Raw genomic sequence first — 24,053 nt, 5'->3', positions numbered from 1 at the left:
GTGATAAGTTCCTATGGGACGAAACTGCTGAGGCTACCACGCGCGGCACGCTTCCATGTAGAGCAACGTAGCGCCTTCTGACTGCGAGAGGTTCAAATCATTGCCTAGGTCGTCGCTCTCGGATGGCGAATAGAAAATTCGAAATTTGTGATACGTTTCTATGGGACGAAACTGCTGAGGCTACCACGCGCGGCACGCTTCCATGTAGAGCAACGTAGCGCCTTCTGACTGCGAGAGGTTCAAATCATTGCCTAGGTCGTCGCTCTCGGATGGCGAATAGAAAATTCGAAATTTGTGATAAGTTCCTATGGGACGAAACTGCTGAGGCTACCACGCGCGGCACGCTTCCATGTAGAGCAACGTAGCGCCTTCTGACTGCGAGAGGTTCAAATCATTGCCTAGGTCGTCGCTCTCGGATGGCGAATAGAAAATTCGAAATTTGTGATAAGTTCCTATGGGACGAAACTGCTGAGGCTACCACGCGCGGCACGCTTCCATGTAGAGCAACGTAGCGCCTTCTGACTGCGAGAGGTTCAAATCATTGCCTAGGTCGTCGCTCTCGGATGGCGAATAGAAAATTCGAAATTTGTGATAAGTTCCTATGGGACGAAACTGCTGAGGCTACCACGCGCGGCACGCTTCCATGTAGAGCAACGTAGCGCCTTCTGACTGCGAGAGGTTCACATCATTGCCTAGGTCGTCGCTCTCGGATGGCGAATAGAAAATTCGAAATTTGTGATAAGTTCCTATGGGACGAAACTGCTGAGGCTACCACGCGCGGCACGCTTCCATGTAGAGCAACGTAGCGCCTTCTGACTGCGAGAGGTTCAAATCATTGCCTAGGTCGTCGCTCTCGGATGGCGAATAGAAAATTCGAAATTTGTGATAAGTTCCTATGGGACGAAACTGCTGAGGCTACCACGCGCGGCACGCTTCCATGTAGAGCAACGTAGCGCCTTCTGACTGCGAGAGGTTCAAATCATTGCCTAGGTCGTCGCTCTCGGATGGCGAATAGAAAATTCGAAATTTGTGATAAGTTCCTATGGGACGAAACTGCTGAGGCTACCACGCGCGGCACGCTTCCATGTAGAGCAACGTAGCGCCTTCTGACTGCGAGAGGTTCAAATCATTGCCTAGGTCGTCGCTCTCGGATGGCGAATAGAAAATTCGAAATTTGTGATAAGTTCCTATGGGACGAAACTGCTGAGGCTACCACGCGCGGCACGCTTCCATGTAGAGCAACGTAGCGCCTTCTGACTGCGAGAGGTTCACATCATTGCCTAGGTCGTCGCTCTCGGATGGCGAATAGAAAATTCGAAATTTGTGATAAGTTCCTATGGGACGAAACTGCTGAGGCTACCACGCGCGGCACGCTTCCATGTAGAGCAACGTAGCGCCTTCTGACTGCGAGAGGTTCAAATCATTGCCTAGGTCGTCGCTCTCGGATGGCGAATAGAAAATTCGAAATTTGTGATAAGTTCCTATGGGACGAAACTGCTGAGGCTACCACGCGCGGCACGCTTCCATGTAGAGCAACGTAGCGCCTTCTGACTGCGAGAGGTTCAAATCATTGCCTAGGTCGTCGCTCTCGGATGGCGAATAGAAAATTCGAAATTTGTGATAAGTTCCTATGGGACGAAACTGCTGAGGCTACCACGCGCGGCACGCTTCCATGTAGAGCAACGTAGCGCCTTCTGACTGCGAGAGGTTCAAATCATTGCCTAGGTCGTCGCTCTCGGATGGCGAATAGAAAATTCGAAATTTGTGATAAGTTCCTATGGGACGAAACTGCTGAGGCTACCACGCGCGGCACGCTTCCATGTAGAGCAACGTAGCGCCTTCTGACTGCGAGAGGTTCAAATCATTGCCTAGGTCGTCGCTCTCGGATGGCGAATAGAAAATTCGAAATTTGTGATAAGTTCCTATGGGACGAAACTGCTGAGGCTACCACGCGCGGCACGCTTCCATGTAGAGCAACGTAGCGCCTTCTGACTGCGAGAGGTTCAAATCATTGCCTAGGTCGTCGCTCTCGGATGGCGAATAGAAAATTCGAAATTTGTGATAAGTTCCTATGGGACGAAACTGCTGAGGCTACCACGCGCGGCACGCTTCCATGCAGAGCAACGTAGCGCCTTCTGACTGCGAGAGGTTCACATCATTGCCTAGGTCGTCGCTCTCGGATGGCGAATAGAAAATTCGAAATTTGTGATAAGTTCCTATGGGACGAAACTGCTGAGGCTACCACGCGCGGCACGCTTCCATGTAGAGCAACGTAGCGCCTTCTGACTGCGAGAGGTTCACATCATTGCCTAGGTCGTCGCTCTCGGATGGCGAATAGAAAATTCGAAATTTGTGATAAGTTCCTATGGGACGAAACTGCTGAGGCTACCACGCGCGGCACGCTTCCATGTAGAGCAACGTAGCGCCTTCTGACTGCGAGAGGTTCAAATCATTGCCTAGGTCGTCGCTCTCGGATGGTTCGAAATAGAAAAAATCGAAATTTGTGATAAGTTCCTATGGGACGAAACTGCTGAGGCTACCACGCGCGGCACGCTTCCATGTAGAGCAACGTAGCGCCTTCTGACTGCGAGAGGTTCACATCATTGCCTAGGTCGTCGCTCTCGGATTGCGAATAGAAAATTCGAAATTTGTGATAAGTTCCTATGGGACGAAACTGCTGAGGCTACCACGCGCGGCATGCTTCCATGTAGAGCAACGTAGCGCCTTCTGACTGCGAGAGGTTCAAATCATTGCCTAGGTCGTCGCTCTCGGATGGCGAATAGAGAATTCGAAATTTGTGATAAGTTCCTATGGGACGAAACTGCTGAGGCTACCACGCGCGGCACGCTTCCATGTAGAGCAACGTAGCGCCTTCTGACTGCGAGAGGTTCAAATCATTGCCTAGGTCGTCGCTCTCGGATGGCGAATAGAAAATTCGAAATTTGTGATAAGTTCCTATGGGTCGAAACTGCTGAGGCTACCACGCGCGGCACGCTTCCATGTAGAGCAACGTAGCGCCTTCTGACTGCGAGAGGTTCAAATCATTGCCTAGGTCGTCGCTCTCGGATGGCGAATAGAAAATTCGAAATTTGTGATAAGTTCCTATGGGACGAAACTGCTGAGGCTACCACGCGCGGCACGCTTCCATGTAGAGCAACGTAGCGCCTTCTGACTGCGAGAGGTTCAAATCATTGCCTAGGTCGTCGCTCTCGGATGGCGAATAGAAAATTCGAAATTTGTGATAAGATTCCTATGGGACGAAACTGCTGAGGCTACCACGCGCGGCACGCTTTCATGTAGAGCAACGTAGCGCCTTCTGACTGCGAGAGGTTCAAATCATTGCCTAGGTCGTCGCTCTCGGATGGCGAATAGAAAATTCGAAATTTGTGATAAGTTCCTATGGGACGAAACTGCTGAGGCTACCACGCGCGGCACGCTTCCATGTAGAGCAACGTAGCGCCTTCTGACTGCGAGAGGTTCAAATCATTGCCTAGGTCGTCGCTCTCGGATGGCGAATAGAAAATTCGAAATTTGTGATAAGTTCCTATGGGACGAAACTGCTGAGGCTACCACGCGCGGCACGCTTCCATGTAGAGCAACGTAGCGCCTTCTGACTGCGAGAGGTTCAAATCATTGCCTAGGTCGTCGCTCTCGGATGGCGAATAGAAAATTCGAAATTTGTGATAAGTTCCTATGGGACGAAACTGCTGAGGCTACCACGCGCGGCACGCTTCCATGTAGAGCAACGTAGCGCCTTCTGACTGCGAGAGGTTCAAATCATTGCCTAGGTCGTCGCTCTCGGATGGTCGAATAGAAAATTCGAAATTTGTTATAAGTTCCTATGGGACGAAACTGCTGAGGCTACCACGCGCGGCACGCTTCCATGTAGAGCAACGTAGCGCCTTCTGACTGCGAGAGGTTCAAATCATTGCCTAGGTCGTCGCTCTCGGATGGCGAATAGAAAATTCGAAATTTGTGATAAGTTCCTATGGGACGAAACTGCTGAGGCTACCACGCGCGGCACGCTTCCATGTAGAGCAACGTAGCGCCTTCTGACTGCGAGAGGTTCAAATCATTGCCTAGGTCGTCGCTCTCGGATGGCGAATAGAAAATTCGAAATTTGTGATAAGTTCCTATGGGACGAAACTGCTGAGGCTACCACGCGCGGCACGCTTCCATGTAGAGCAACGTAGCGCCTTCTGACTGCGAGAGGTTCAAATCATTGCCTAGGTCGTCGCTCTCGGATGGCGAATAGAAAATTCGAAATTTGTGATAAGTTCCTATGGGACGAAACTGCTGAGGCTACCACGCGCGGCACGCTTCCATGTAGAGCAACGTAGCGCCTTCTGACTGCGAGAGGTTCAAATCATTGCCTAGGTCGTCGCTCTCGGATGGCGAATAGAAAATTCGAAATTTGTGATAAGTTCCTATGGGACGAAACTGCTGAGGCTACCACGCGCGGCACGCTTCCATGTAGAGCAACGTAGCGCCTTCTGACTGCGAGAGGTTCAAATCATTGCCTAGGTCGTCGCTCTCGGATGGCGAATAGAAAATTCGAAATTTGTGATAAGTTCCTATGGGACGAAACTGCTGAGGCTACCACGCGCGGCACGCTTCCATGTAGAGCAACGTAGCGCCTTCTGACTGCGAGAGGTTCACATCATTGCCTAGGTCGTCGCTCTCGGATGGCGAATAGAAAATTCGAAATTTGTGATAAGTTCCTATGGGACGAAACTGCTGAGGCTACCACGCGCGGCACGCTTCCATGTAGAGCAACGTAGCGCCTTCTGACTGCGAGAGGTTCACATCATTGCCTAGGTCGTTGCTCTCGGATGGCGAATAGAAAATTCGAAATTTGTGATAAGTTCCTATGGGACGAAACTGCTGAGGCTACCACGCGCGGCACGCTTCCATGTAGAGCAACGTAGCGCCTTCTGACTGCGAGAGGTTCAAATCATTGCCTAGGTCGTCGCTCTCGGATGGCCAATAGAAAATTCGAAATTTGTGATAAGTTCCTATGGGACGAAACTGCTGAGGCTACCACGCGCGGCACGCTTCCATGTAGAGCAACGTAGCGCCTTCTGACTGCGAGAGGTTCAAATCATTGCCTAGGTCGTCGCTCTCGGATGGCGAATAGAAAATTCGAAATTTGTGATAAGTTCCTATGGGACGAAACTGCTGAGGCTACCACGCGCGGCACGCTTCCATGTAGAGCAACGTAGCGCCTTCTGACTGCGAGAGGTTCACATCATTGCCTAGGTCGTCGCTCTCGGATGGCGAATAGAAAATTCGAAATTTGTGATAAGTTCCTATGGGACGAAACTGCTGAGGCTACCACGCGCGGCACGCTTCCATGTAGAGCAACGTAGCGCCTTCTGACTGCGAGAGGTTCAAATCATTGCCTAGGTCGTCGCTCTCGGATGGCGAATAGAAAATTCGAAATTTGTGATAAGTTCCTATGGGACGAAACTGCTGAGGCTACCACGCGCGGCACGCTTCCATGTAGAGCAACGTAGCGCCTTATGACTGCGAGAGGTTCACATCATTGCCTAGGTCGTCGCTCTCGGATGGCGAATAGAAAATTCGAAATTTGTGATAAGTTCCTATGGGACGAAACTGCTGAGGCTACCACGCGCGGCACGCTTCCATGTAGAGCAACGTAGCGCCTTCTGACTGCGAGAGGTTCAAATCATTGCCTAGGTCGTCGCTCTCGGATGGCGAATAGAAAATTCGAAATTTGTGATAAGTTCCTATGGGACGAAACTGCTGAGGCTACCACGCGCGGCACGCTTCCATGTAGAGCAACGTAGCGCCTTCTGACTGCGAGAGGTTCAAATCATTGCCTAGGTCGTCGCTCTCGGATGGCGAATAGAAAATTCGAAATTTGTGATAAGTTCCTATGGGACGAAACTGCTGAGGCTACCACGCGCGGCACGCTTCCATGTAGAGCAACGTAGCGCCTTCTGACTGCGAGAGGTTCACATCATTGCCTAGGTCGTCGCTCTCGGATGGCGAATAGAAAATTCGAAATTTGTGATAAGTTCCTATGGGACGAAACTGCTGAGGCTACCACGCGCGGCACGCTTCCATGTAGAGCAACGTAGCGCCTTCTGACTGCGAGAGGTTCAAATCATTGCCTAGGTCGTCGCTCTCGGATGGCGAATAGAAAATTCGAAATTTGTGATAAGTTCCTATGGGACGAAACTGCTGAGGCTACCACGCGCGGCACGCTTCCATGTAGAGCAACGTAGCGCCTTCTGGCTGCGAGAGGTTCACATCATTGCCTAGGTCGTCGCTCTCGGATGGCGAATAGAAAATTCGAAATTTGTGATAAGTTCCTATGGGACGAAACTGCTGAGGCTACCACGCGCGGCACGCTTCCATGTAGAGCAACGTAGCGCCTTCTGACTGCGAGAGGTTCAAATCATTGCCTAGGTCGTCGCTCTCGGATGGCGAATAGAAAATTCGAAATTTGTGATAAGTTCCTATGGGACGAAACTGCTGAGGCTACCACGCGCGGCACGCTTCCATGTAGAGCAACGTAGCGCCTTCTGACTGCGAGAGGTTCAAATCATTGCCTAGGTCGTCGCTCTCGGATGGCGAATAGAAAATTCGAAATTTGTGATAAGTTCCTATGGGACGAAACTGCTGAGGCTACCACGCGCGGCACGCTTCCATGTAGAGCAACGTAGCGCCTTCTGACTGCGAGAGGTTCAAATCATTGCCTAGGTCGTCGCTCTCGGATGGCGAATAGAAAATTCGAAATTTGTGATAAGTTCCTATGGGACGAAACTGCTGAGGCTACCACGCGTGGCACGCTTCCATGTAGAGCAACGTAGCGCCTTCTGACTGCGAGAGGTTCAAATCATTGCCTAGGTCGTCGCTCTCGGATGGCGAATAGAAAATTCGAAATTTGTGATAAGTTCCTATGGGACGAATCTGCTGAGGCTACCACGCGCGGCACGCTTCCATGTAGAGCAACGTAGCGCCTTCTGACCGCGAGAGGTTCAAATCATTGCCTAGGTCGTCGCTCTCGGATGGCGAATAGAAAATTCGAAATTTGTGATAAGTTCCTATGGGACGAAACTGCTGAGGCTACCACGCGCGGCACGCTTCCATGTAGAGCAACGTAGCGCCTTCTGACTGCGAGAGGTTCACATCATTACCTAGGTCGTCGCTCTCGGATGGCGAATAGAAAATTCGAAATTTGTGATAAGTTCCTATGAGACGAAACTGCTGAGGCTACCACGCGCGGCACGCTTCCATGTAGAGCAACGTAGCGCCTTCTGACTGCGAGAGGTTCAAATCATTGCCTAGGTCGTCGCTCTCGGATGGCCAATAGAAAATTCGAAATTTGTGATAAGTTCCTATGGGACGAAACTGCTGAGGCTACCACGCGCGGCACGCTTCCATGTAGAGCAACGTAGCGCCTTCTGACTGCGAGAGGTTCAAATCATTGCCTAGGTCGTCGCTCTCGGATGGCGAATAGAAAATTCGAAATTTGTGATAAGTTCCTATGGGACGAAACTGCTGAGGCTACCACGCGCGGCACGCTTCCATGTAGAGCAACGTAGCGCCTTCTGACTGCGAGAGGTTCAAATCATTGCCTAGGTCGTCGCTCTCGGATGGCGAATAGAAAATTCGAAATTTGTGATAAGTTCCTATGGGACGAAACTGCTGAGGCTACCACGCGCGGCACGCTTCCATGTAGAGCAACGTAGCGCCTTCTGACTGCGAGAGGTTCAAATCATTGCCTAGGTCGTCGCTCTCGGATGGCGAATAGAAAATTCGAAATTTGTGATAAGTTCCTATGGGACGAAACTGCTGAGGCTACCACGCGCGGCACGCTTCCATGTAGAGCAACGTAGCGCCTTCTGACTGCGAGAGGTTCACATCATTGCCTAGGTCGTCGCTCTCGGATGGCGAATAGAAAATTCGAAATTTGTGATAAGTTCCTATGGGACGAAACTGCTGAGGCTACCACGCGCGGCACGCTTCCATGTAGAGCAACGTAGCGCCTTATGACTGCGAGAGGTTCACATCATTGCCTAGGTCGTCGCTCTCGGATGGCGAATAGAAAATTCGAAATTTGTGATAAGTTCCTATGGGACGAAACTGCTGAGGCTACCACGCGCGGCACGCTTCCATGTAGAGCAACGTAGCGCCTTCTGACTGCGAGAGGTTCAAATCATTGCCTAGGTCGTCGCTCTCGGATGGCGAATAGAAAATTCGAAATTTGTGATAAGTTCCTATGGGACGAAACTGCTGAGGCTACCACGCGCGGCACGCTTCCATGTAGAGCAACGTAGCGCCTTCTGACTGCGAGAGGTTCAAATCATTGCCTAGGTCGTCGCTCTCGGATGGCGAATAGAAAATTCGAAATTTGTGATAAGTTCCTATGGGACGAAACTGCTGAGGCTACCACGCGCGGCACGCTTCCATGTAGAGCAACGTAGCGCCTTCTGACTGCGAGAGGTTCAAATCATTGCCTAGGTCGTCGCTCTCGGATGGCGAATAGAAAATTCGAAATTTGTGATAAGTTCCTATGGGACGAAACTGCTGAGGCTACCACGCGCGGCACGCTTCCATGTAGAGCAACGTAGCGCCTTCTGACTGCGAGAGGTTCAAATCATTGCCTAGGTCGTCGCTCTCGGATGGCGAATAGAAAATTCGAAATTTGTGATAAGTTCCTATGGGACGAAACTGCTGAGGCTACCACGCGCGGCACGCTTCCATGTAGAGCAACGTAGCGCCTTCTGACTGCGAGAGGTTCAAATCATTGCCTAGGTCGTCGCTCTCGGATGGCGAATAGAAAATTCGAAATTTGTGATAAGTTCCTATGGGACGAAACTGCTGAGGCTACCACGCGCGGCACGCTTCCATGTAGAGCAACGTAGCGCCTTCTGACTGCGAGAGGTTCAAATCATTGCCTAGGTCGTCGCTCTCGGATGGCGAATAGAAAATTCGAAATTTGTGATAAGTTCCTATGGGACGAAACTGCTGAGGCTACCACGCGCGGCACGCTTCCATGTAGAGCAACGTAGCGCCTTCTGACTGCGAGAGGTTCACATCATTGCCTAGGTCGTCGCTCTCGGATGGCGAATAGAAAATTCGAAATTTGTGATAAGTTCCTATGGGACGAAACTGCTGAGGCTACCACGCGCGGCACGCTTCCATGTAGAGCAACGTAGCGCCTTCTGACTGCGAGAGGTTCAAATCATTGCCTAGGTCGTCGCTCTCGGATGGCGAATAGTGGCAGATCGGGCAGTGGCTGCCTAAGAGTGAGAGGTTCAATGAATTTCTGAGGTACTTCCTCCTGGTGAGCATAGGTGTTAAATATAATCTGTTTCCTTAACACGTTATTGTTATTTTTAACCCTTTCCATTTCCTAAATAGTTTTACCTTTACAATTGTTTAACGCTGCAAAATTGTTAAACTTTGTGACAATAATAAGAAATCAAATAAGATTTATATTTAAATGTGTATGCACTTTTTAATATTGGTAAAACACGACCTATCCTAGTCACTAGGTGGCGGGTCATTTGAAAATGGCAGCAAATAAAAATTTAATATGCAAACATGTAGTCCGCTTCGCGCCAGTTTGTTGTTTGTTGCATGTCATCTGCATGGTATCACGAGCTTGATGGATAGCGGTATATTTTGGTTTGAACCGTGAGGATACATATGCGGATCCCATTCTCCTTCTTCACGAAGACAGTCGGCGGCGTAGCAGATAAGAACCGTTGAATCGACACATCTCGGCCCTCGACTGGCTCTGGTAGCTTTCCTATCGCTGTTGGCAGGTGGCCCTAAGATTAAAATGATAATCATTTCAGCACAATTGCACGTAGTACGTAGCACTAGTGCCATCTACCTTTTTTATGTACAAAAAGGCTATCTTTGTATCGCATCTTAATGGCGACCCAGCACCCCAAAATCGATGACCATGCCGCGATCTGCGGAAGGCGCGTTCGCACGACTCCGCGGCCTGTGCCAGGCGCCTCCCCAGCACACGGCCGCAGCCTCGGTTAGCGCTCCTCCCTCATTCACAGGAGGACATCGGCGGCTCCACTTCACTTCGTGTCGTCGAGCAGCAACGTGACATCGCGAGACGGATCGGGAAGACCTGCAGTGCTAATGGACTTCGATTCTATCGGACTGCTACAAGTAGCTTGCAACAGTTTGTTAACTGCGTGCGGCGATTTGGCTGTGGATTCCTGGACTTTCTCGGTAAACTATCTCGTTCTCTTTTGGCCCTAGTCGAGTCTGAGTCTGCCAACGGCCTTGCCACATTGGTAACACGAGTGCTTGTAGCGCTCGGCTTGCAGTTGGATGGGTGTGCACTCGGGTCTGCCGAGCGCTGTTGGCAAGCGGGATGCACGCAGGCCTTCTGAGGCCAATTTAAGAGCGGCTTACCTGAGCAGTAGCGGCGCCGGTCACGGAAACTGACAACGGCCGTCAGAGCCGCGTGTCCCTCCACGTCCGCATCCAGCGACGCGCGTCGGCTGCAGATGACACGGCGGTCAGTTCTGTACCGTTGGGCCTTTCGGTCGGAGTTAAGTTTTAGTTTAACTCTGACCCTGCACGGAGTGTACCATTTTTTACTTATCACAAAATCGGGATCTTCGTTAAGTCAGTGTTGAAAATTTTAATCACAGTGCGGGGGTCTCACTGATATACAACATTTAAATGCCGATTGTTTGTGAGAATGTTACATTATGTATCGCGTAAGAAAGTGAAACATTTGCCATCAGGTGGCGGAATTCGACAGTGACAAGATCGTGACCTATTATGACCTCTGTTTATTGTTCCACGATGTCAGTGCTTGCATTGGTCGACAACCCACGACTGTTAATCAACCGTGAAATCCGAGGGCTCTGGAGGACGATATTCTGCGACGCACAGGGACTCAAAGGCCCACAGTGCCTGAGAGGATAGATATGCTGTTCAGTCGACCATCAGAAGTGGTCTCGTTCGAAAAATGACAAGTGTCAACACGGAAAGTGCGGCAACGTCTGGATCACCGCGGACAGTCAGCACACAGCCCAACGTTGCGGTCTCCGTGCAGCTATGAGCGATAGTGGCGACAGGAGTGGCACCGCATCGTCTTTTCCGATGAGTCGCAGTTCTGCAAACAGCGTCACGACGGACGCACGCCTCAGCTTTGCCATATTTCAGTAGTTATGGCGCAGTGGTTACCACATTGGACCTGCATTCGCGAAAACGACGGCTAAGATCCGCGACCGGCTATGCAGGTTTAAGTTTTCAGCTAGTTCCCTAAATCACTCGAGGTAAATGCCGGGATGGCTTCCTCGAAAAGGCACGGCCAATTTCTTACTCCAACCTTGAAATATTCTGAGCTTGTGCTCCGTCTCTAATGACGTCGATGTCGAAGGGACGTTCTACCTTAATTTTCCTTTATTTCAATCTTTACCAAGCGGGGGAAGCGTCATGCGTGATATTAAGGAGTATAATGAGGGGTGAAACGTTATCACCTCTGGTTCGCATTGCCAGCAATTTTAACAGCAGGAGTCACTTTTCTGACGTGTTGGGGCTGGTGACTGTGTCATGTCTTCGAGGTATCCATAACGCCATCTTTAAGCAAGATAGTGTAAGACCGCTTGTATCTTTGCTATCCTGAACCATCTCGATAAAGACGGTGTTCCACTGTTATCACCCGCTCAAAACATTTGAACATGGGTTGCCAAGCATAGAAAGCTACACCCCGCCAACCAATACGATCGACATAGCATAGAATGACGTACCCGTGCCTGTTACCTAGGCCGGGTTCTGCTGGATGCCCAGACGGGCTAGAGCCGCTGCTGCTGCCACACGTCGCAGCTCTGAGTACTGAATTTCGCACCTCGTAAATCTCGTCACCTAAAAATTTATGTATTGTTCCAACTACACTGTATACACACCATATGTAGTCTTTTGTTATTTTCTGTCCTTCCTGGTGTTGCAATCGCAACGGCCAGCATCTATGGGAAAATGAGTTCTGAAATCATTCACACCGTAAAAGAACATCAAGCGTAGAAGACCGCTGCGCGAAAGAACCTCACAACTGCCCCTGCGCAACTGGAAAGACATCTAAAATCTCTCGCCTTGCTCAGACATAAACACGTCGTTATGAGACTGACCACGGAACTACCGACGCTTGGACGGCTAAAATCGACCACGAATGATCTTCAAATACAGATGTTTCTCTTCTACCTCTCGTCAAGGTCATTTATCCGGAAAAGATTTGTGTACTATCAACGTTTGAAGGGTAACGGAGCTGCAGGCCCCGAAACTACAAGTCGGTGAGGGAACTACACCGTGCAACAGCCAATTACGAACAACACACTCAGGGGAATCATAAATGAGATATTATTTGGCAAAATGCTGAACATTTGCTGGAGCCGCGAGGGGTAGCCGCGTGGTCTTAGGCGTCTTGCACGGTTTGCGCGGCTACTCTCGGCGGAGGTTCGAGTCCTCCCTCGGTCATGGGTATGTGCATTTTCCTTAGCGTTAGTTTAAGTTAGATTAAGTAGTGTGTAAGCGTAGGGACTGATCACCTCGGCAGTTTGGTCCCATAGAACCTATTTTCCATTTCCTGGAAACATTATAAGTTAACAGCTGCATCACTTCCAGAGAAATATTTCAAAATGAAAGTTACTGTTTTGTCGTAGGTTCTTCTCTTATTCGTCATCACCATTATTAAATATGGAGTTTCAGTGGGGGGATTAAAACACACCGCACTTGACAACAGTAATTACAGGACATGCCACACCATTTTTTGTGGATCCACAATAAAGAAGTCCAGTACCAAAATCCACAGTGAAGACATTATCAAATGATGCAACAGAAATATCAATTCGTAGCCAAATCTTTGTCACGCCTGTCTTAACATAGTTCTGTGTCTCGGTGCAGAAACTAGGTTGTAGATAAGTGAGTGAAGACGGATGTTGCCGGCCGGTGTGGCCGTGCGGTTAAAGGCGCTTCAGTCTGGAACCGCGTGACCGCTACGGTCGCAGGTTCGAATCCTGCCTCGGGCATGGATGTGTGTGATGTCCTTAGGTTAGTTAGGTTTAATTAGTTCTAAGTTCTAGGCGACTGATGACCTCAGAAGTTAAGTCGCATAGTGCTCAGAGCCATTTGAACCATTTTTGAAGACGGATGATAAAATAACGATCGTGTAACTTGACCTGCTGTTTGTCAACCCGCACACGCACAAAATCAACAAAACGGCCGGCATAGAGTTTGTACTGTCTCTGATACTGTACATCCAGATTACGACGCTATCATTGACGGCAGGATATTTTACGTAATATCCTCGTTGGAAAAATATTCAGACATCTTCGCGATGTTCAGACGGCGCCAAATGCGAGATAAATCTCGAGGAACAGCGCCTTCTTCGTCAGAAGATGATCGTTTAGCGGGAGCGAATTCTTCGAAAGCTAGAGTTTTAACTCCGATTTGACGCGGTCGGAATACCGTGAAGATTTTATGCGAGGATGCCGCCGCGAAAAGCTTCGATGTCATTCGAACAGTGACTATACACGAATTCAGAATTTGACAGATGAACGTCCTTGACGGGTGGAGGAAGAGACACGTCTCCCTATCTTTAGACCGTGCTTGTTCGGTGCTGGCCGTTCGAGCTGGGATGCTTCGCTGGTGACTGAGGTGGGTACTCGTCAGTAGCGGCAGGAGGCACGCCCAGCAGACGCTGCCGATGTCCGCACTTCCGGTCTGTCTGCGAGTCCGCGAGGCGACGGCGGATGCCGGCACCAAGGCAGCCGTTCGAATACCGATGGCGGAGGAAATTTCGCAGCCAGGATTTGTCCAGAAAAGGAGGGAGGGCGGTTGGTGTAAAATTTTTGAATACCTCTATTTCTGTTATTCTTGATTTATTTGTAATGTTAAGAAAAGAGTGATAAGGCCGTCTCTTACATATAATCAGGTATTCTTTATACTTAATGTCAGATCAGTCGTGGCACACTTCATTTAAAGAGGTCTTACCTTTAGTATGCAGTCTAACACTCACCGTTATAACATAAATAATAAAATCAGTTGCCTTTCATTCCTATGACAGACAAACTGTAGAGAAAATAATCCGATACATTGGTGTAAAGTCTAAATTAGGACATCTGATTCATGGAACACTTAGAAACACAATATCTAAAGTAAAATTTGTCGGAAAAATATCTCAGCCATTCGAATAACCGCAGGCGTACGGCAAGGTGATGACCTATCACAAACTGTGTTCGGCCGGCCAGGGTGGCCGAGCGGTTCTAGGCGCTTCAGTCTGGAACCGCCTGACCGCTATGGTCGCAGGTTCGAATCCTGCCTCGGGCATGGGTGTGTGTGATGTCCTCAGGTTAGTTAGGTTCAAGTAGTTCTAAGTTCTAGGGGACTGATGACCTCACAAAGTCCCATAGTGCTCAGAGTCATTTGAAGCATTTTTGAACTGTGTTCTAGAAAAAATAGTAAAAATTTGGAATGAAACACAGAATGAATATAAAATTCCCCCAATAAGGATGGGAAGAGAATACAAAAATACTGGAATTAATTGTCACACATTTGCAGATGACTCTACTACACTTTCTGAGCAAAAATTATGGAAAGTTGGAAATTACGTAGTGCTAATAAAATTTATCACAGTATACAAAACATTATCAACAGTAATGAAAAAGGAACGTTGATAATTTTTGGACATTTATTTCAGATGCAAGATTAGATTAACCAGAAATATCGTAAAGTACTCGTGGGATAAAAAGTCAACAGCAAATTCGATTCATGAAGTAAAAAAGGATTTAAAAAATATATATATAAAAGCTGAAGAAAATGCTGACGAAGAAGTGTTTACAGAAAAAGTATTGAATACGGAAGGATTAAATTAGAAGAGTGAAAAAAAAACTGGTATCAAGTGATCAGAAGACAGGAACAAATACGTAGTTAACAGGTGAAAGAGCAGTCGAAGAAAATACGATAACAACGAATAAGGAATTAAAACTCGCACCTGGCCTTAGTTCGCCCATTCGAGAAAAAAAAAAAACTGTAGTTATACAGAAATAACGCAGTTTATATTTATTTGTGTGTAGCAGGAAACTAGAGCTAATTTACAGATACCTGTTCCTATACCTACATTCTGCAAGCCACCTTTCGTTGAGTGATAGAAGGTGTCTCCCCTTTTCTCTTCCAGTCGCAAATGATGTGCTGGAAGAACAGGCTTTTATGTGAGTTCGAAATCCCTCTAATTTTATCTTCATGATCATTTCGCGAGATGTATGTAGGAGGAAGCAATATATTTTTTGACTCTTCAAGGAGCGTACACTGTGGGAATTTGAACCGAACGCCACACCATGATGCACATCGCCACTCGTGTAGGACCTGCCACCGGAGTAACCGACCCAGACTCGACAGTAACTCGCAGCTGTCGATTCAGCGAGGGTTTCTTAAGCTACCTCTTTCGTGAGTGGACTGCACTTCCTGAGGATTCTTCCAATGAATTCTCTGTATGTTCATCTTTTTAAAGACGGTTACGGGACTCGGCTGTTTGATACAGGATGTCAAATGCAACACCTATCAGCCGTCTGGTTTCCAAATTATTTTATTTGGCAGCTAGTATCAGCGTATTACTACGCCATCTTCAGGCCCTGTGTACAGACAATAATTGTACCAGTATGAAGTAGATAATAAAAACGGGGCGTGGTGCAAGTCTTATATACGGTGGTATTATGTAATAACGTAACAGTACCAACCAGTACAGGAAGTTACATATAATTACACAAAATAAGGAATAAAATAAGAGAACAGTGCATTCCATATACTTTGCTCACTAGTTTAAGTTAACATGGTGTGCACTGTTCTCTTGTTTTATTCCTTAATTTATCTGTAACTATAAGTAACTTCCTGAATCGGTTGGTATTGTTACGTTATTACATTTTACCACTGTATACAAGACTTGCACCACGCCCATTTCGTGGTTATCTATTTTATACTGGTACCATTATTGTCTGTTCACATGGCCTGAAGATGGCGAAGTAAAACGCTGAAACTAGTTGCCAAATAAAATTAGGTTGGAAACTAGACGGCTGAAAAGTGTTTCATTTGACATCCTCTTTGAATGAAGATCAGCCTGGCATTTGCCTTTACTACGGTTATTTTCATGAGTTCGTTCTACTTTAAATCGTTCTGTACACACAGACCTTGATTGCTGAATAGATGTGACTATTGATAGTGATTGTTCAGTACTCGTGTAATCAAATAATAACAGCTAAGAATAGTCTATTGATTTTTCGGTGGTCAGGAGAGACACAGAGGGAGATGAGAAATACCAATAATAAAAGAGAGGAAGAACACCAAGACGCCTTGAGTTATTAAAACACGCGAGGGGAAATAAACTTCCCACGAAGAAGAAATAAGGCTATGATTCACTGTCTGACAGAGGAACAATTGCAGTACATGGCAGTATAGAGGATAAAATTTATGAAGATGGAAAAAGAGTAGCTCGAGTATCTAATCCGAAGATAGAGAATCGAATTAGGGAACAAAAATTAACTGACTAAAAGAGGAGATCAGTTAATAGGATACATCTTGCGGCACCAAGGAACCTTACTTTGGTTACGGAGGGAAGTGCGGAGACAAAAAGGATGTAGGAGATCAAAAGAAGAATACAATAAGCAGGTTGAAATGAATGTAGGTTTCAGCAGTTATTTGGAGATGAAAAGGTTTGCACGAGATAAGAGTGCACAAGTAGCGTGGAGAGCTGCATCACCCCCACTCTTCCGACAGAAGACCACAACAACACAACAACAATAACAATAACAACAACAACAACAACCATGTGAATCTGTTCGCTGGCCATGCGAATGCATCCAATTTTAAACGTAAGAAACACTCCTCCCTAAGCGCACCTGTTACTGTCAGAAGTCATTTAGTACTACACTCCTGGAAATGGAAAAAAGAACACATTGACACCGGTGTGTCAGACCCACCATACTTGCTCCGGACACTGCGAGAGGGCTGTACAAGCAATGATCACACGCACGGCACAGCGGACACACCAGGAACCGCGGTGTTGGCCGTCGAATGGCGCTAGCTGCGCAGCATTTGTGCACCGCCGCCGTCAGTGTCAGCCAGTTTGCCGTGGCATACGGAGCTCCATCGCAGTCTTTAACACTGGTAGCATGCCGCGACAGCGTGGACGTGAACCGTATGTGCAGTTGACGGACTTTGAGCGAGGGCGTATAGTGGGCATGCGGGAGGCCGGGTGGACGTACCGCCGAATTGCTCAACACGTGGGGCGTGAGGTCTCCACAGTACATCGATGTTGTCGCCAGTGGTCGGCGGAAGGTGCACGTGCCCGTCGACCTGGGACCGGACCGCAGCGACGCACGGATGCACGCCAAGACCGTAGGATCCTACGCAGTGCCGTAGGGGACCGCACCGCCACTTCCCAGCAAAGTAGGGACACTGTTGCTCCTGGGGTATCAGCGAGGACCATTCGCAACCGTCTCCATGAAGCTGGGCTACGGTCCCGCACACCGTTAGGCCGTCTTCCGCTCACGCCCCAACATCGTGCAGCCCGCCTCCAGTGGTGTCGCGACAGGCGTGAATGGAGGGACGAATGGAGACGTGTCGTCTTCAGCGATGAGAGTCGCTTCTGCCTTGGTGCCAATGATGGTCGTATGCGTGTTTGGCGCCGTGCAGGTGAGCGCCACAATCAGGACTGCACACGACCGAGGCACACAGGGCCAACACCCGGCATCATGGTGTGGGGAGCGATCTCCTACACTGGCCGTACACCACTGGTGATCGTCGAGGGGACACTGAATAGTGCACGGTACATCCAAACCGTCATCGAACCCATCGTTCTACCATTCCTAGACCGGCAAGGGAACTTGCTGTTCCAACAGGACAATGCACGTCCGCATGTATCCCGTGCCACCCAACGTGCTCTAGAAGGTGTAAGTCAACTACCCCGGCCAGCAAGATCTCCGGATCTGTCCCCCATTGAGCATGTTTGGGACTGGATGAGGCGTTGTCTCACGCGGTCTGCACGTCCAGCACGAACGCTGGTCCAACTGAGGCGCCAGGTGGAAATGGCATGGCAAGCCGTTCCACAGGACTACATCCAGCATCTCTACTATCGTCTCCATGGGAGAATAGCAGCCTGCATTGCTGCGAAAGGTGGATATACACTGTACTAGTGCCGACATTGTGCATGCTCTGTTGCCTGTGTCTATGTGCCTGTGGTTCTGTCAGTGTGATCATGTGATGTATCTGACCCAGGAATGTGTCAATAAAGTTTCCCCTTCCTGGGACAATGAATTCACGGTGTTCTTATTTCAATTTCCAGGAGTGTATTTTAGTCCTGCAATCTTCAAAGTTCATAGTGCATTTTGAATTGTATATGGCGTCACAAACCTTGTTTTCCGCTTTGTAGGATTACCAAATATTTCTTATTTTTCTTCAGTTTACATTACAGGGTGTAGATCTTAGGGTGGAATGTACAACAGTAAATTCGTACTGTTAGTTTTGCTTGGCAACCTCCACTAATTGTTTTTCTTTTGTTGAGTGTCACGTGGTAGTCAGCAAATACGACGATCTGTGCTTTAGATTTTCAGAGCACAGCCTTAAACCATCCGCGTATCACTCAGGAACGGATAAGGTTATAGTTAAATCGTTAGAGACTGAGCAAAACTACTGACGGTGTAAGAAATCAGCCGCGTCCTTTTCAAAGAAACTGTCTCGGCAGTTATTGGCTGGCCGGCCGACAGTTTGAACCATCATCCTCTCAAGCGAGAGTCTACTGTCTAAATAACTGCGTCTCCTAGCTCTAAAGTTACTTTAGAGTTAAGACTATTTAGGAAAGCGATAAGAGAAGACAAGATAAAGTTGCACAGCCAAGCCATTTCCGACGACAATACATAATTACGCATGAACCTTGTACAACATGAGACCGTTCCGAAAGGCATAGATACACGCACACACACACACACACACACACACACAAAGAGAGAGAGAGAGAGAGGGCGGGGGATAGAGACAGAGAGAGAAAGGAGAAAGAGATGCTTGGGAGTACTTCAAAATGGCTTCTAACTAACCTAAGGACATCACACAACACCCAATCATCACGAGGCAGAGAAAATCCCCGACCCCGCCGGGAATCGAACCCGGGAACCCGGGCGCGGGAAGCGAGAACGCTACCGCACGACCACGAGTTGCGGGCTTTGGGAGTACTAATCACATAAACAAGTGAGCGTTGGTCACACTCGTACAATTAACCTGTGCTGCGTACGTTGACGTCAGAAACAGCTTTTCCGCCTAGCGATCAGATTAAAAACTGGTTAAAATTCAAGGGAGCATATCATAATAACGCGTCGCGAATTACGAGATAGTTTTGGGCTCGTTAATTTGCTTTTTTGGAGACTGGACAGTTACTGTGGCAGGAAGAAAGATGGTTTCGGAAAGCACCAACGATATGAAACCCAACTTGCTCTGTTCGTTCTTGAGATCCAGAAGGCAGTAGGCATCTGACCGCAAGTCAATGCTGTGTGTCTGATCTTCTTCGAGACAGTTACTCTCCATCGTCCAGTAAACAAAACTTGTTTTTAGAGAAAAACTGAAGACTTCATAGCACCGTGAGAGGCGTCAGTAGCGCCCACGGCTCCACGCGCTAGTGTGGTGGAAGCACTACGCGCTGTGAGAAAATGATAGCCGTAGAGGGTGTCCCGAGGAACAAAGTCATGGTAGGAATATATGTCTGGAAAAGTCACTCAACGAAACTTCAGAGCGTCCAAATTATGTGGGGCAACGTCTGTCGCTACACCTCCCTTCGGCAGCAAATGTGACTTTGATACGCTGATAAGCGGCGAGGGGAACTTCTCGTAACGCGCTTGACAGCATTCATAAGGGAGGAAAATTATCGTTTAATACATAGTCAACAACGAGATCATTACAGATGGAACATAAACTCGGCGTTAGAAAGGATGGGGAAGGAAATTGTCCGCACCCTTTCGAAGGAATCGTCCCGGAATTTGCCTTAAGCTATTTTAGGATGATAGCGACAAACCTAAATATGGTTGGCCGGACAGAGATTTGAACAGTTATCCTCTGAGCTATCTGGAACGGTGACGGGTTCAGGCTGGACAGCGTCGCACGGCTCCACGCATGTCACAAGACTGATTACGGTCCGTCAACAAACTCACGTTTGCCACCAAAGGCATAACTCAGCAGTACGCATTGTCCATATAACTTCGACGCTCTGTGTTGTCATGGGATGACGTTTCTGGAATTGTTTTCCTGCCCACATTCACTTCAACCTGTCGAAGGTTGTCGGTATCGTTCTGGTCCACCTTGTATGTTAGATGTGGTAGACAACGCCTGGAGCTCTGTGAAGTTATCCGCAGACAACACAGTTCTGTCACTGCTAGGCCAAAATATTATGACCTTCACGTGTTGCTACATAGTCGCGAAAGGTTTTCCAGTGATCCAGGAATTATTTAATTTACTGTATTATAAATCCAGTCACGAACCGCAAACGTTTATCAATCAGGTAATTAATTTCGGTCAGCGATGGCATACTACTCTATTCGTTTCATTGAAGTCAAATTAATAAGCTATAAAGCTTGATCACAAAATAACAAAGTTTGAGAACCGTGGACTTCATTACGCCACGCATGTTGACACGGTAAGGAAACGATCTCCGTGGTAAGTTTTCGGAGAATGTGGCATCAGATGTGACGCGGGCGCGCAGCAGGTGCCCGATAGCAGCCCAGATGTGTTCCATCGGATTGAGGTCAGGCGAATCTGGTGGGCAAGACATCAACATGAGCTCACCCTCATGCTCCTCAAACCACGACTGTGGTTTTCTCACACGGAAGAATCCATGGCCGTTGTGGAAGACATCAAACGTGGGAGAATGCAGGTGGTCCTCAATAACAGCCACGTAGGCCGCAGGTCCCACGGGAGTCCAGCTCCTCCACACCACACTACCGTCCCCACTGGCTCGTATCCCTACCTAACGCGGAGCGTACACAGCCCGATTAAAACGGGAAGCAACCACAAGGGGAGAAGAAAACGAAATGAAACATCACGGGCTGGGAAGCTATGCGACGTTATTTCACTGATTAGAAAATCGGAGCCAAATTCACTAAGAACTGAGTCAATCACATTATTTAGACGTGTGTATTTCCTTTCGCCTTCTTCATGTATCTGGTTCAAAAATGGTTCAAATGGCTCTGAGCACTATGGGACTCAACATCTGTGGTCATAAGTCCCCTAGAACTTAGAACTACTTAAACCTAACTAACCTAAGGACATCACACACATCCATGCCCGAGGCAGGATTCGAACCTGCGACCGTAGCGGTCACGCGGTTCCAGACTGAAGCGCCTTTAACCGCACGGCCACACCGGCCGGCATGTGTCTGGTAGTAACACAGTATAGTAATAATAAAGAGGGAGCATATCGTATACGCGATTACACACGAGGGTTTCTGAAGATGCACGAAGTCCATTCAAAGTTAGAACGACGTCATTGTAAGTGCAGTGGAGTGACGGCCTGCAGAGGTATCGAACGCAGTCAGTGGAGCCCTGGCCGCCAGAAGCATCGGACACAGGACACAGTTGGGCCGAGTTCTGGGCGTCCGCAAGCAGTGTGACATGAACGAAATGTGGTAGGCATGTTTGTACATCAGTGATGTGATATCTGTTGAGTTTTCGCTAATAGCGCCACTATGAAAACACACGCTGGAGCAGTCGTCAGCGTTAGCTACCTTTGAGATCGAACGTGGTGAGTTGATGACAGTGAAGAATGCCTTTAAGGGGACTAAAACGCCATTATCAACACCTCATTCAGTTTGAACGAGGTCGTGTAAAAGGCTACGAGAAGCTGGATGTTGCTTCTGAATACTGCATGAATGTAGCCACTGTACGTCACTGCTGGCAAGGTTGTCACCAGAATGTACGGTCGCAAAAAGTGCGGCCTCTGGATCGCCACTTCGAACTACCGGGAGCAAAGACCATCATGTGGCTCTAGCGCGTCCTACTGCATCTTAGCAACGATTTGACCAGCATTTGGAGCCACAGTGACACAGCGAACTGTTACAAATCTGTTATTTCCGAGCCAGACGGCCTGCCGCGTGCATTCTACTGACTGCAAACCACCGCCATTGACGACTTCAATGGAGTTGGGCGAAAGCGACAGCTCAGTGGAAAGCTGGTTCTGCTTCGGTGCCAGTGACGGCCGGATGTTGGTTAGAAGGGGGCCAGTTGAGGACCTGAAAGCAACCAATCTGTGTGTGATAGATACACTGGACCTACACCCGGAATTATAGTCTGCATTGCGATTCCATATTGTCGCAGAAGAATCTGAATAGCACCGTGGTGTACTGCTTATGATAAAAAACTGTTGCATGGAAGGTCGTGAGTTCAAAACTCACCTGGACTGTACAATTTTAATTTCTATATTCGGTTCGAGTACATTCTAGAAGTATCCACAAATGTCAAGCATCATTGTACTGGGATGTTCTGTAACTGTATGTGTTCTGGCCGGAGGCAGTTCGCTCCGCGCTCTTGTATGTGCAAGTGCTGAATAAACCTTAATTTTCGTCATTCATCTAATTACACCTTGTTCTACGTGACATTATTCTGGTGGAGGCGCCGGGTGTTGGGTCTTGTGACAGCTCACATTATCGACGACACAGTGGCTCCCATCAGGCCCCGCCGAGTTCGAGCCGTATTCAACAGATCACAGTCTATCAGAGGAAGAAGAAGAGCACGTTACGATGACAGCAACTGTGTGCCACCACATGAGACATCCTTCCGGGTTCTCCGATGACGATGGCCAAGATCCAAACAAGTGGCTGAAGATATATGAGCGTATAGCCAAATTTAACAAATGGGATGACACCGTGTGTTTGGCTAACATATTTACCTACTTGGAGGGCACTGCCAAGCAGTAGTATGAGAACAACGAGGGGAAGTTCACAAGCTGTGAAGTATTTCAGGCGGAACTGCACAAGTATTTCGGCGACACACAACGACAGAAGTGCAAGGCTGAAGATAAATGAAAGTGCAGGGCACAGCGTCCAGGAGAAACTACAGCATTCTACATTCAAGACGTCTCGGAGTTGTGTAAAACAGTGGATTTTAGAATGAAGGAGGAGGATAAGGTTGCACATCTCATGAAGGGTGTTGCTGAGGACATATATCAACCCCTACTCTTGAAGGAGGTTTCGACAGCAGACGACTTCATAAAATCGTGCCAGTCTATCGAGACAATGCATCAAAAAAGAATTACACGCAAGAAGTTTGAACGGCTTCCAAACGTCGTATCAATGTCTGTGATGGAGGAAGAAACTGATTTCACAAGTGTTCTTCGTCAGATAGTGAGAGAGGAAGTTCAGAAGGCACTTGGATTGCACGGCGAGCAAAACACCGAAACGCTTCAAGAGGTCTTAAAGAAGGAAGTGGAACGGACATTGAACCCAATCTCTCGTCCTTCATTTCCCTTTAAAAAGGTGGAAAGGTCGAGACCCAGGCGGAGTTACGTTGCTACAATGCCGCATGAGGAACCTGTTTGGGTACCAAGGAAGACTGAACTTGGAGGACCCAGGACAACCAACCAGAATGTTTCCACTGCGGACGACCGGGACAGCCGGCCGGTGTGACCGAGCGGTTCTAGCCCCTTCAGTCTGGAACCGCGCGACGGTCGCTACGGTCGCAGGTTCGAGTCCTGCTTCGGACATGGATGTGTGTGATGTCTTTAGGTTAGTTAGGTCAGTTCTAGGGGACTGATGACCTGAGATGTTAAATCCCATAGTGCTTAGAGCCATTTGAACCATTCGACTGGGACATGTGGTGCGCTTTGTCAAGAAAGGCGGCGGATATTTGATGACGCCCGCGCCAGAAGTCAGCAGAACGATCTTAGTCGACGCCAACTTCGGGACGACGAAGATGAACAAGAAGATGTGGTTATAGGACGACGTAGGTCACCATCGCCGCAAGCTAGCCGCTGGAGAGGACGCTCCCCAACACGCCGATCAAGTTCTCCATCGCCGTTTA

This window comes from Schistocerca nitens, chromosome 8 (assembly GCF_023898315.1).
Source record: "Schistocerca nitens isolate TAMUIC-IGC-003100 chromosome 8, iqSchNite1.1, whole genome shotgun sequence".
Taxonomy (NCBI): Eukaryota; Metazoa; Arthropoda; class Insecta; order Orthoptera; family Acrididae; genus Schistocerca; species Schistocerca nitens.
Note: the sequence above shows the minus strand (reverse complement) of the source record.